Source organism: Haemaphysalis longicornis, unplaced genomic scaffold (genome assembly GCF_048455015.1).
Source record: "Haemaphysalis longicornis isolate Haplotype H1 unplaced genomic scaffold, Haemaphysalis longicornis Haplotype H1 scaffold_2, whole genome shotgun sequence".
Classification (NCBI taxonomy): Eukaryota; Metazoa; Arthropoda; class Arachnida; order Ixodida; family Ixodidae; genus Haemaphysalis; species Haemaphysalis longicornis.
The window spans coordinates 30,333,743-30,347,445 of NW_027526295.1; positions in this window are offsets into that span (position 1 = coordinate 30,333,743).

Here is a 13,703-nt window from a genome sequence, read left to right on the forward strand (position 1 = left end):
AAATGAATTACTAACACACCACCCGAACTGCGACTCGCGAGGCTATTGCACTGAAAAGCGTCGATCAGTGCAATGTAAAACTTACTTTAGCATGCGTGGTCTGAAAACTCGAAAAAAAAAGCGTTTCACGCCTGCGAAATTTGTTTGAAAACAAGGCATTACTTTAGGCTGTAAACAGGCCATATGATGCAGCACTTTTTATTGTGAACACTCTGCTGTCTCCAAGAGTCGAAAGGCACCCTCATGCAGTACGCAACGACTTTTCGCCTGATGTAACCCTAACGTTGTGTTGAAACAAATAAACCTTTGATTTGATTTGATTGACATTTTTCCATGGGATATGTTTGCAATCTTTGACGAAATGCCCTTTATATTCCCCGATTCAGCTTTAAAGAAAGTTTTGAACTGTAAAAAAAAAAACAAAAAAACATCGTCTTCATTCGTTCGTTGTGGCCGTGCCAGACTGCTTTATTGGACTTCATGTACTTTACCTAGATTGTAAATAATTTGTGATGTGAAGTTCCGCCTGAGAGCTCAAGTTCGAATTAGTTCGCTTGATTAGAGAGATAAATTTGTCACCCTCAAGAAGAACTGTTTCTTAGCCTGTCCTCTTGTTACGACAATATGTTTGTGAATGCACAGATTTCTTCCCTGAATTGCTTCGCTCACAGGTTTGTTTTCCCGTTTACGTCGTTTCTACTTGCTTCGCAACCATATTTCGAAAAGGCATGTGCCTAAGTGTGCAAGATTTGTGTTATGAAGTGTGTACTCGCCCTATCTGTGACATTGGTTCGAATTTATTTTCAGCCGCAAACTCACAGACACTACACCGCAGAGACTTTCCAAGGTAAAGGTACAACGTTTTTAACAACTTTCGACTACACAACAGTGTCCAAAAACATATCTGCACAACGCGCAGCTTATTCGCATTTTTGTCTTTTGTGGTTACGTATAACTCTCCGCATTTCTCCGCCATAAATAGCTGTCTAGAAATCAGTCCTGACCGGAGCAGGAGTACCAAAAAAAAATAATAGGCGGCGATCTCATAGAGATTCATTCTACGTGCACAAGCAGGCCACATTTGGTTCATTTGCATTACTAAGCGGGTAAAATGAATGTAGCTCGCTTTTACGTCTACTCATCACGCTTAGCATAAGTTCGGGTCGATAGACTGTTTTACAACTCACGGAGGTGATACTCTGCGTGTATGTAACACTGCCAGACTTCAGAGCGTGCGCACAAGTCAAAGAGTACGCGGACAGCTCTTACAGTAGATACCTTTGAGACTGCACGCCACTCACCAAAACAATGACGCACGCCTCGAATTCTTGCAGTGTATCAGCAGAAAGACAGAAGGTCGAGTCAACGCGTCAAGGTGGAATCGTACCAGGAACGGTGAGCTCGTCAGGCGGGCGGGTCCTCGGACGACGAGCGAAATCACCGGGTGGCGCTGAAGAGCGGCGTCCTACTCAGCTCCTTGCTGTCACTTGAGCCGGGCACCTTCGAATGAGCCTTGGAATGCCAAAGCCAGCAGACCCCCCGTACCCACCCAGACCCGCACGGAGCCTACTTCTTTGAACTTTTCTTTTAGCATCGCCTCCGCTTTCCTCTTTCTCTCCCGCATCCATTTTCCTCTTTTTATTGCATCGCTTAGCGGGACGCCTTCACAGGCGCTGGTTGGTGGTAGTGGCCGAGTGACTCCGCGCAGCCTGTTCCCCTGCTGCCCGCCCCGGGGCGTCGAGCGGCGCCGAATCCGGTCCTAGTCAGCTGTGATGCGGAAGCTGCCTGCTCGTGTCATCGTGCCGTGACCGCCAGCAACGCCGTGCCGTTAGGAGAGCAGGCGCGGCGCACACCGCGCATGCCCTTGCCCGTTCACCCATTGCCGCTCCCTCCGATAGAGCCACGGGGTCCGTTAGCCCCTTTCCCTGCACTCCGCTCCCTCCCTTCTCGTGCCTGGAGTTCATTCGGACAGCGGCCATGGCCATGACGTGTGCTGCGGCTGCTCGTTGCCAACCTTGACCTCGAGTGCGCCGTTCGGTCTCGGCGAGGTTGTCGCGGAAGGCGCCACTAAATCGCTCGGAACATGCACCATTTCGGGCGCGCTGGTGCTTTAGCGAGAGGATGGTGTGAGGAGGAGAGCAGGCGACAGAGTTTGTTCGCACGAGAGGGCCGAAGCGCTGTTACCCGTCTCCGTGAGCCTCGCGCGCACTTCCAAGACAAAAACGCCGCACACAACACCCACGGAAACGTTTGAGTTCGTGTATTCTGTGAACACATGGCTCTCCAAAAAACAAGTGGAGAAAAAAATATCACTTCTTGTGCACTGGATTTCGTGCGCGTGATTTTAACAGAGATCTTATGAATTCATCTTAAACCGCGTTTTGCCGCCTGTTAGGTTGGATTAATGTGGCAGGTTCCGCATTTTTTTTTATTTAGACAATACTGCGAGCCAGAATTAGGCCAAAGCAGGAGTGGAAAGATCAATACATAACATATCAGGCAAATGTAATTATACAATCGCCAGCTTAGAAACACCAACCAGAACATTGTATTGATAATGAGGCTGTAATTGATAGTTGATATTAGACTGCATTCATAATGGGTATTCATAATTCGTAAGCGGTTCTGTGTGCTTCAGGGTTCAAACGGGAAATACGCAGGAATTACGTAGTACCGGACAACAGCTGTCTCTCGCGTCCACATCACGGCATAATTTGTTTAATTAAACATGATTAGAGAACCAGGACGACTCTCCAGTGACGTACGAGAGTTTGTGTTTCTGCCTATTAGTGTTTTCACAGCGGAGCTGTATAGACGATTAGAAATTGTAGTGCTGTTTTCCATATTTCATGCAGTGCACTTTAGAGAAAGAGGACGGTTGCGTTCAAAGATTGCAACACAGATTACAATGCAGGCACTCCAAATGAAGTGACGCAGAATTGATCTTTTAGGAGGTGTCACAAAGTTAAAATAAGGTGCGGGATATTTAGAAGGAATCGCCTCAACCCAACCCTTCCGTGGACGAAAGAAATATAGGAAATAAAAAATCAGTTTAGAGGCATATTTCTGAACCACGCCTGCCCACATAATTACGCTAGTAAACTCAGCATCCCGTATCGAGTTCCAGAACGACCATGCGTTCCGATCTCCGACACATCTGGTTAAAATTTTTCCTGCGATTGCACCCGGGACACAGTGGCGGCCTTCAAAAGTAGCTCGCAGCGCTTCAAGCAGTTCGTGCCTGCACGTCCCGCGTTCGCGGGCGGTATCTAGAGTTCTCTCGCTTTGGTAGTTTTCTTGCCTACCGCGAATCAATTTACTAAGAGACAAATGATCAGGCATATGACTTAAATTACATATTAACACCTCATATTACATATATGAAGTGTTTTGATCAGTCTATAAAAACCGCGCCAATCAGCGGCGCGTCTCTTTCACCGCGCGCCACTAACCTCCTTTGAAATGTTTTTCTGTAGTTTTTTCAATATCCATGTCAACGTTTCGGGGACATCGCTTCACTTTTATGCTGAATTGCGCCAATTGTCAGAAGCGTTTCCGGGTGTTTTGATGCGAAGACAGCACTGAATATAAAACGTTGCTCTGAGTTCATCGTGACGCCTGTGAGGTGGTTCATTAATTCCGAATCATCCGGTTACATCGGGTGCAACTGTAGGAGTAGCAACATTGTTAATTATTACTCGAAGCCTGTAAGAATTCCTACAATGTGTTCTTGCTAAATTAGGGTTCAAGGCTTTTTCTTTAAGGCATGCTGAGCGGGACATATCGGGTTTACGAACCGGTTCTGCGACGTTTTTAGCGTCAGCGCCCTATGCCCGAAAAAGCTCAGTGTCTTCAATTCCTGTGAATCCAACAGTTGAAGGCTGGCCCAACGACGAAGCATATATGCTGTTACTAATGTGCGATTGTCAACTTTGAAGCTGGAAGTTTCAGTTCTCAAATGATCCACCAGTAAGATATTATATTCATCGTCATCACCATCATCATCATCATCCTATTCATGTCCACTGCAGGACTAAGCCCTCTCCCACTGCCCTCCAACCACTCAGGTCCTGCGCGGCTAGAGTCTACCGTATACCCCCAATTTTTTTTCATCCTTCCATCGCACTAATGGCTTTCGCGTTCTTCTAAACACATCTCTTGGTATCCACTCTGTTACCCTAATTGTACACCGGTTGTCCTCTCGTCTCAGTACATGTGCAGTCCAATTGCATGATTTTTTCTTTATTTGAAGTATGATATCTCCTACTCTAGTTTGTTCTCTGATACAGGTAGCTCGTTTCCTTTCCTTGAGTTCTACTCCAAACATTATTCGTTCCATGGCCCGTTGGGCCGACCTAAGTTTGCTTCTAGTTGTTTACTAAGGCGCCAAGTTTTCAGCTCCGTATGTCATAAACGGCACCATGTAGTGGTTGTAAATTTTTCTTTCGAGTGGCAGAGGTAACTTACTTTTCATTATTTTGGAGTGCTTACGGAGTGCTGCCCAACCCATACGAATTCTGCGCCGGATTTCTCTCGTGGCTGGGGTCAGCACTAACCTCCTGTCTAAGGTAGCTCCATTCCTTTACTTCTTCTAGCATTTCGTTTCCTAAACTGAAGAGGACGTTTTTTGCAAACTTATTCGTCATTACTTTAAATTTATTCGCATTTATTCTTAGCCCCATGGCCGTTCTTTCTGATAGCAGCTCCTCAAGCATTGCTTGAAGGTGGTCTGCAGACTCACTCAGTCAGACTATGTCGTCCGCAAACCTCCAATGGCTCAAATATCCCCGTTCATCCTTAATCCTATGCTTTCCCAGTTAAGCATTCTAAACAACCCCTCCAGACATGCTGTGAATAGTTTTGGCGAGATGGTATACCCCTGTCGCACTCCCGTTCGGATCGGGAATTTATCGCTTTGCTTGCGGATGGTTATCCTGCCCGCCAACTCCTTATATATGTCTTCTGGAAGTCTGATGTAGGTAACCTCTATTCCCTGGTTTTTGTGCTTCTAGCAAACACGGCGGTGGCAAGTACGGATGAAACGCTTTCTCATAGTCTATAAATGCCACGTAAAGGAATTTAGAGTGAGAAATTCTAGTAGGCATGCAGAAAGGGATATTTTACTGTGCGCAATGAAAATATCTCTATCCTTGCCTAACGATCAATTTATGAATGAATCGCGATTTTTATTAAAAATAAACTCCACTCTTAATGGCGCTCAGAGAAAACATCAGAAAGCGTTAGCATTCATGACAAGTTCCCTACTGAGTGTACTTGTTTCGATGAACCGCACCCAACTCTGACAAATCAAATGGTTAGCTTTTTATATAAAGCAACGGTCGAGCTATACACTCGTCATTCGCTGCGTTTCGACCACAATCAAAACGATTTCATAGATTTTTCCTCTGAACGTCCATATGCAAGGCCTTCAATTAGCGGTTTAATGTGGTAAAAACAACGAAACTTGCTGTAATGAGCCGGCCTACAGCAGTTTAAATACATAGCAGAGAGTGTTAGCTGACCGTCTTCGGCGGTCGGCTCCGGTACCGACGCCGCACTCAGCGAAACCGGAGCCAATGCCGTTCGCGGTAAGGCGCGCCACGCATGCGTGATGGCGCTCCAGCTTACAATCGGGGCGGAGCGGATCGTGAAAAACGGTCAGGTAAAACTCGCTAATGAAACGCCACGAAAGAGGGCGTTATTAAGATGGATGTGGCAGCTGGAGCAAATTCGAAAGCGCCCCATTACCTATAACGCATGAAAACTCATGCCTGCACCGGCCACACTCGTGCTACGCAAGTAGTCTCGCTCCATTGTAGGCAGGCGAGCGCTCAAAACCCGTCCGCGGTACCATGTTCGTAGCGCAAACGTCCGTGTCACTGACCGCGAACGTAAACACCATCGGGCTCCTGTCACTACAGCGTGCAACATTTTACACATACACAATCCGCGACAATACCCGAGCAAACAAGCCGCAGAATGAGCGTGCCGAACTAGAAGCGGCCGCGTCACGCATAAAACGCGACGTGCATGCGGCCTCAAGCGTCACGGTTACGCAACGCTCTCTCGCAGCACGCATCGTAGCAGCTGTCCGATGTCAGCGAATGGCGAACCGTGACATCCCACTTCTCTGCCTCGTTCCTTCATTTACCTGTCGTCGTTGCGTCACGACTTAAGGCGACGTTGAAAGACTCAGCGAGGCCGTTTGACAACTGGGCTAATAAAATCGGTCAATGGCAGCCGGTCAGTGATGGTCCAGTTGAGTATAGCGTGAGTTTCCTGCTTATACGCTTGTTGTTTGTCGAACGCTGGTGGCGCGATGATTTCTCTCTCGACAGCCGCCGCGTGAAAGCCTGAGCAACGGCGGCGGTGCGTGCGCTGGGTTGGCGTACCTATTCTATAGCGGTGCGTTGGAGCTGCTGCGCTGGCGCCCTTAAAACAGGACGCTTGCTTCGGCATAAAGAAGAGCGCAAATGAACATCGGTCTGTTTTATTGAGATGGGAAGACGAGAAAAACTGGGTAAAACTGGGTTGATACCAAAGTGCGTGGGCCGTTTGGTTAGCTCGTGGCTTGGCTTAGATCATACGAAACTGGCTTTCTTTGATTGCCGACATTTATTTTGATTGATTTATTTATTTATGTAATTATTTATTTATTTATTTATTTAATTATTTATTCAATGCCTACAGCGCCATGAGGGCATTACATGGGGAAGAGTTAAAATCCAAAAACCAATAGTTAGAGATTACACCAACTTCGCAAGAAAAGAAAGCAATCACACAACTGGAATCCACACAAATACAACACTGTCAAAATTGAGAATTGATTGATTGATTGATTGGCTGTTTATTGGAGGAGGTCATAAGACCCTGAAGGGGATGGGGGAGAGTGGGAAAGGGAAAAAAATATGAAAATAAAAGTAATCGATAACACATTTGCACTTTTTTTCCCATTAGAAAGTCAGTTCGCACTTGTCACAGAATCACTGACCCATACAGGGCTGAGTCAATCACGAATCAAACTGCTTTATAGAGACCATTCTGGAGAGAGAACTCTACAATTGCCTCTAATAAAGAGGGATTGGCACGCATTTGGCTAATATGGTCCTGTTCATCACACGGGATGGAGTGTAGTGTTAAAAGTTCCGATCGTCCTTGTGAAAAGGCAGAGCACATCCAGATAAGGTGGTAAAGATTGGAAACGACTGATTCCCCACAAAATATGCACTTTGGAGTATATGCTGTACGAGGATAGGCCCATTTAAAGAGAATGTCGGGGGTATATGCACAGTTTGCGTATATCTTGTTTGCAATAACTTCTCCTTTTCTGGGGAGACGTTTTAGAGGTGTGAGGAAACCCACAGGGGAGGATTCCTGGAGGCGCTGACGACTAAGGAAATTTGCTTTGCGGTAGTTTTCAGGCCAGGTCGCGTCCTGTGGGGGTGGGTCAGAAGAAACCACGGGAGGATGTGAGAGACTCTCCCGGGCAGCCATGTGGGCTAAGTGGTTCCCTGTGTCACCCTCGGTGTGCGCCGGGATCCAAACCAAACGAACAGATACGAATTCTTGCCGTAGCTCCTGAATTTTTCTCAGTATAGTAGTGGCAGTTGCGTTTGGGGTGAAAGAACGATTTAATTCACGAAGTGCCACGTGGGAGTCTGTGATAACGCGTAGCTTTGTTTGGGGAAGTGACGGGCGATTCTTTTGGATGCTTTGAAGGGCACCTAGAATTCCGAAAAGTTCGGCTTCTGCTACTAGGCCATGGATTTGTGAGATATTGCAGGACCCATCCAGGGGTGGAAATTCAGGGCAAGTCCAAGCTACCGCTGCGGCATTGTTGGCCACTGCTGCGTCTGTGAAAACATCTAGTTCGTCAATGGCTTTGTCTTGCCGTATACGCCTAACAAGACGCTCTCTAGCCGCCGGGTTGGAGCGCCGTATAGGCCGTCGTCTGATGAGTCCAAGCGGTGGACGTTCCCATGGGGGGATAGTACCTTGAAAGGGTGCCTCCTCAAAGACGCTGTTTAACGCGTCCCATTTTAAGATTGCTCGTCCTTGCGGTGAGCATTCTAGGCGCGTTTGAAAACGTAGCTGAGTTTCCTCCACGAGTTGTCGTATCGGGGGAAGAGGAACTGCCAACTCTAGAAGATCATTTCTGGTGTGTCGAGGGAGACCCGTGATGGTTCGAATCATAGAACGATTTAGTATTTCCAAATCGCGCAGATGCCGGGGGCTGAAGTTATATATTGGAAAACCGTATGCTAGCCGGCCATGGGCCACTGCTCTGGCGAGAGTTTGACAAGAGGCTTGTTGTGAACCACCGTACTTGCTTGAGATACGAGTAATAAGATGCATCGTAGCACGCCAGGGGGTACGAAGGCTCCGAATCCATGCTTGAGGGCTATTGCAGCTGCTCAGTTGGTGACCGAGAAGTCGGACGGTTCCGTTTTGGGATGAGATTGATGTACCGCCGAAATGAAGGGTCAAGATATGAGACAGATCAGTTTTGCGTTTGCCGTTGATGCTGACAAATTCCGTCTTCTGTGGTGAGAGTTCCAGGTTGAAGGCGGACAAAGAGCGTTCTAGGCTAAAAACGGCAGCCTGAAGTTCTGACTGCATGGCTTCCTTGCCATCGTAGTCGGCCGCTTCTGTCCAGACGACGACATCGTCGGCGTACAGGGAAATCGAGCGGAGGTATCCTTTTCAAGCTGTCGGGCCACACGGTTCATTGCAAGGTTGAACAGCAGTGGTCCGAGTATAGAGCCTTGAGGAACTCCTCGGTCTACGTAGTAAGTGGTGACTTCATGGCCTGGAGAGTTCAGTTGTATAGGGCGATGTTGCAGGAAATTTCGGATCCAGGCTTGTGCCTTGGCACTGGGAAGAGCCTGGGACAGCTCCTGTAGGATGCCGTTTTGGCAAACATTGTCAAAAGCCTTGCGTATATCTAAAGAGAGGACGTAATCTGGGATGCATTTTCTGGATTTACGGTTGATGACTCGCCGCAGGAGCCATAGGAAGTCATGTGTTCCGAGATTTGGGCGGAAGCCAGTTTGAGCTGGGTGGAACCAGCCTGTGCGTTCCAGATGATACTTCAAACGATTATTTATCAGTCTTTCCATTATCTTGCTTAGAGTAGGAGTGAGTGCAATGGGTCGCAAATTTTCAGGTTTTCTAGCATCCTTTCCTGCCTTGGGAATAGGGTGTATGATCGTTGTTTTGAGGTGTTCAGGAACTTCGCCCGACTCCCATGACCGATTAATAAGCTCGAGAAGAATAGAATGCCCTTCTGGGGGCAGATTCCGGAGGTCCTGCCAGGTGACTGCGTCGTGTCCTGGGGCAGACTTAGGCTTCCCTTGGTTGAGTGCTATTTGTAGTTCCCCATGTGTAAAGGGACTATCTAGAGAAGGGTCAGGTTCTGGTATCTCAATAACAGAAAGGGGTTGCAGGCAACTGGAGTCGGATGTCGCATGGGGGAACAAGGTTTTCACGATAGCCTTTTCAACATCCGTGTAATTCATGTGTAGGCATAGTTCTTCGACGATTGAGAGCTTGGTCTTATTCTTGCCACACAGGCCACGAAAGATCGCCCAAAGGCGTGCGAGCCCTCTCTCCTGACCTAGTCGTTGGCAGAGATCATGCCATTTCTCGTTTTGGAGGGTTTTCTGGTATTCGTGAATAATTTTATACTGCCTTTTGATCTTCAATAAATCGCGATGTTTCTTTCCTTGAGTGCGGTAGCGATTAGTAAGTCGCTCCGCAGTTCGCAAAAGGTTATGCATGTGGAGGTCTGGTTGGGAAATCTCAACAGTGCTTTCAACAGTTTCGATAGCATTCGTGCGAGCAGTCGTGATATTGGCAACCAGTGTAGGGATGTCGGAAATGTCCGTTGGCGTAAATAGCGTCCGAAACGAGTTCCAGTTAATTGTAGAGTACTGACATTTACGTCGGAGTTTCTTGGCATTCAAATGAAGAAGAATAGGGTAGTGATCGCTACCCCAGGTACAAGGGGCAGTTTGCCATGACTTGACTATAACAGGTGTGGAGAAGGTGAGGTCTGGCGTTGTGTCTCTTTGGGAGGAATGTAGGCCCACGCGAGTGTAAACAAAAGGCTCGTTTCGCAATTGTAGGTGGCTAAACTCTATCGCTTGCTCAAGAAGCTTCCCACGGAGATCACTAGTGGGGTATCCCCAAAGCGTGCTTCGAGCATTGAAATCTCCACCAATTATGATGGGTCCAGAAAAATTCAAAGAAAGAACATGAGGAATCCAGTCGTATGTGCCCCGAACGTGCGAGGTGCATTGAGGGCGATAATAGACGCAGACTAGTAGAAGGGCTTTGCCACCGGGGGGGTCGATTCGGACAATTATTACCTCGCGAGATGAATCGCTGGCTTTGTCCCAATGATGCTGGACAGCTTTGCAAGACTTGTGAACAAGAATAGTGGCCTGACCACTAACGCTGGGTGCTTTGTTAGGGGTCTTTTGACTTGTGGGGTATGGTAGGGTCCGCGAAAGAAACATAATTAGGAATTTTGCATGTGCCTCTAGTTTCTTGCAACAGTAGGGCCAAAGGCTGTAGAGAAGAGATTTGGTGTTTAAGAAGAGGACCTGTTTGAGCAAAGCTGCGACAGTTCCATTGAACTATTAGCCTTTTGGGAGGGAGGGAGGGCGAGAAGGACATCTACTGAGTTTCTTTTTTTCTGCGTTTGGCTTCCTCTGGCGTCATCATTCTAGTGAATTCCTGCATTTGCTGTGTGACTTGTTGGATGTATTCTTTAAGGCTGTTGAATTGTTCTTGTAAGACGTAATGCCACTAAAAGCCTTCTGGCACTCTTTGTTGTTTTGAAATCTTAGCTGCGCCTCTCGCTGCTCAAGCATCTGCTCCGTGATAAACGCGGAGGAGGCGTCATGTAAGGCGTTTTTTTGGCGCTGAACACGAGAACGGCTTCGGCGTTCGAAGCTCTTCGGTGGAGGTGGAGAAGCCGACTCCTTGCGACGTACAGATTTTCGGAGAGACCCAAGTTCCTTCTTCAAGTTTTGCAGCTCAGTGCGTAATTCATGAAGTTCTTTTTTAAGTTGTGCGTTCTCCACCATTACCGGGTGACTTGGAGGTACAGAGTACAAAGATTGTGCGTTATCCTTATTCATGCCAGTCACTGCAGTTGCCCACGAGACTCCAGTAGAAGCTGGGCTGGAGGCACTCATAGACCCGGATGCTGGAGGATTGTTGCGCACAGTTTGGGTTTGAGCAGTTTTCTCTTCGGCTTTCGGGACACGACTAGGGCAAAATTTGCTAACAGATAAGTGGCCAGTCTTCTTGCATGCCACGCAGAATTCAGTGTCAGCGCAATCATCAGCTTCCGTATGGCAGCGGCCGCATTCTTTGCAGACACTGGGAGAGGGGCAGAATTTTGCCATGTGCCCAAGGTCATGACAGTTAAAGCAGACTACGCGTTTTGGGCGATATTCTGGAACCCGAACTAGCTCCATGTAGTATTTCACCACTCTCGGTAAAGTAGTCGTGTCAAAAGTTAGCACAGCTCGGTCAGTCTTTCCAATCTTTTGAACACGAAGGATTTCCGCTTGTTCGCAGCGAACCCATTTCATAATGGCCTCGTTGCTTTCCGCCGGGTCTACTTGTATCACACCTCGTATGGTGTTTTTGTAAGTTTGAAGGGGTTCGATTACCACTTCAATTGATTCTGTCTTGCCATCCTGTCGAAAGGTTAATCTGTCTACTTGAAGTAGCTTGGCCGCGTGGTTTTCGTCATACAGTGCTATATGAGCGCTATTGGCTGCGTCGTCAAAAGTAACTGCAGCCATTTCAGCCAATTCTGCCGAGGGGGCAGTACAACCGATAGCATTGGCTATAGCGTGTCGAGGAACGCGTCTGATTCTAATTTTAGCTAGAGGTCTCAACTGCAGGTTGATTCGTGATCGACTTACCCGGTCGCTGCGTGTGGGTCTCTTCTTTTTGGCTAGAGGAACTCGCTGCCAGCCTTCTTCGTCGTCGAGGTCATGCTGCATCTGGTCGTCTTGCGAGTCGTTGTCTTCACCTTCATCCTGACGGGAGCGTGTATTCGACGGCATGGTCATGGGGTCCGATGGGCCGTTCGTGTCTTCGTGCAGCATCGCCGCTTCATGCGTCTTGAAAGAGACGCAGTGTCCACTCGATGGCTTCAATGGTGCCGGTTGAGATCTCGCAGCAACCCCCGCAGGCACAGCCGCCGCCAGGTAAGCGGCCGCCGCGGCGCCGGTAGCCGCTGTTGCAGGTATGCGAGTTTTGGAACGCCGCTGGTGCGTTAGGCCTAGCCGCCGATCCGAGGAATCCGAAGCCGTTTTCGAAGCACTCGGTGGTCCTAGGGGCCGAATCTTGGTGTCCAGGTGTTCACCACATGTTCACGAAGACTCGTATTCACTTTAAAATCCAGGATACTAAAAGTTCGCCAACCCAGATCGAAATTACAAGAGCCCACACACGAGGTGATTGCACGCCGTCAATTGAGAATAATATAGTTACTTAGAGAACAATGCTATTCCGTACAAATCAATTCTATAGTAACGTAAATCGTCGGACGAACAGCGCATTCTCCTGCGCTGACTCCCTCCTTTCACTCGCTCTCTGGACCTGTTTCCTTGAATAGCATTTTCGAGCCAGCATACCGAGCACACACCCGCAGTCTGCGACACGTTTCCCTCTCAGCGAAGACGCATTCTGCGTGACACTTCTTTCGGGCCTAAATGTCCTGGACGCTGCGGGAGTGTTTTTTGACCAGTTTTTCTGGCGCGTGTTCACGTGTTCTTCGGACGCATCGGCTTCCATATTAGCGGAGACCAACGTGCCATCTGGTGTTTTTGTGAGAAAGCCAGAATGCTCCTTTTCCCCAGAAGAGGGGCGGGCGAGGGGAAACCGTCAGGCACGAGTGGCGTATTCGACCAGGGAAGCGGCAGAAGGCAGCAGTCACTCGAGAGACCGTGAGACAGGCAATAAAGCTCCCAGTCGGCCTGCGCTGGATACGCCATGCGTCGTATCCAAAACCTTTCCATTTCCACCCAAACTCAACGACCCAGGATACCATACGCCACACTGTATGGATTCCAGGGCATTCATTTCTTCAAGGGAAATAGGCGGCTCATGCCCCGGCCCGTACCCTAACATACCGGGTACTCCCGGAGGGGATGAAACCACCCACCACCCCGAGACATCCATACCCTCCAAGGTTTACCCCCACCCCCCTTACGCCGATACTGTACAATCCTACCACCGACAGTCCCGCCGCCTCTACCCACCACCTCACCCCTCCCTTCCAATCGCGGATAAACTGATATGGGGCCACCTACAGACCAGCACTCGTAAAAACACCATGTGCACCATATATCTCCGACCACCTACTCTCTACACTGCGAACAGTGCAACTCACCATTAACAACACTCCACAGGTTTGGCCGGTAGGTATAATAAGTTTGGCAGTGCCCTACTAACCCACCACCCCTCCAACCACAGAGCAGTGGGAGTGCATGCTGTGCAGCGGCCGGGTAAAGGACCAGCTTGCATGGGTTCAACGGGTTTGGTCACGGGAAGTGGCACGTGACCTGCCGGAATAGAATGACCGCCCTTTCCCGCTTTCTTTAACCGTTCTCACAATTTCTAAATATAAATGTTTCTTCTCTATTTCTTCTAACGAAGAAAAGCGAGAAACCATT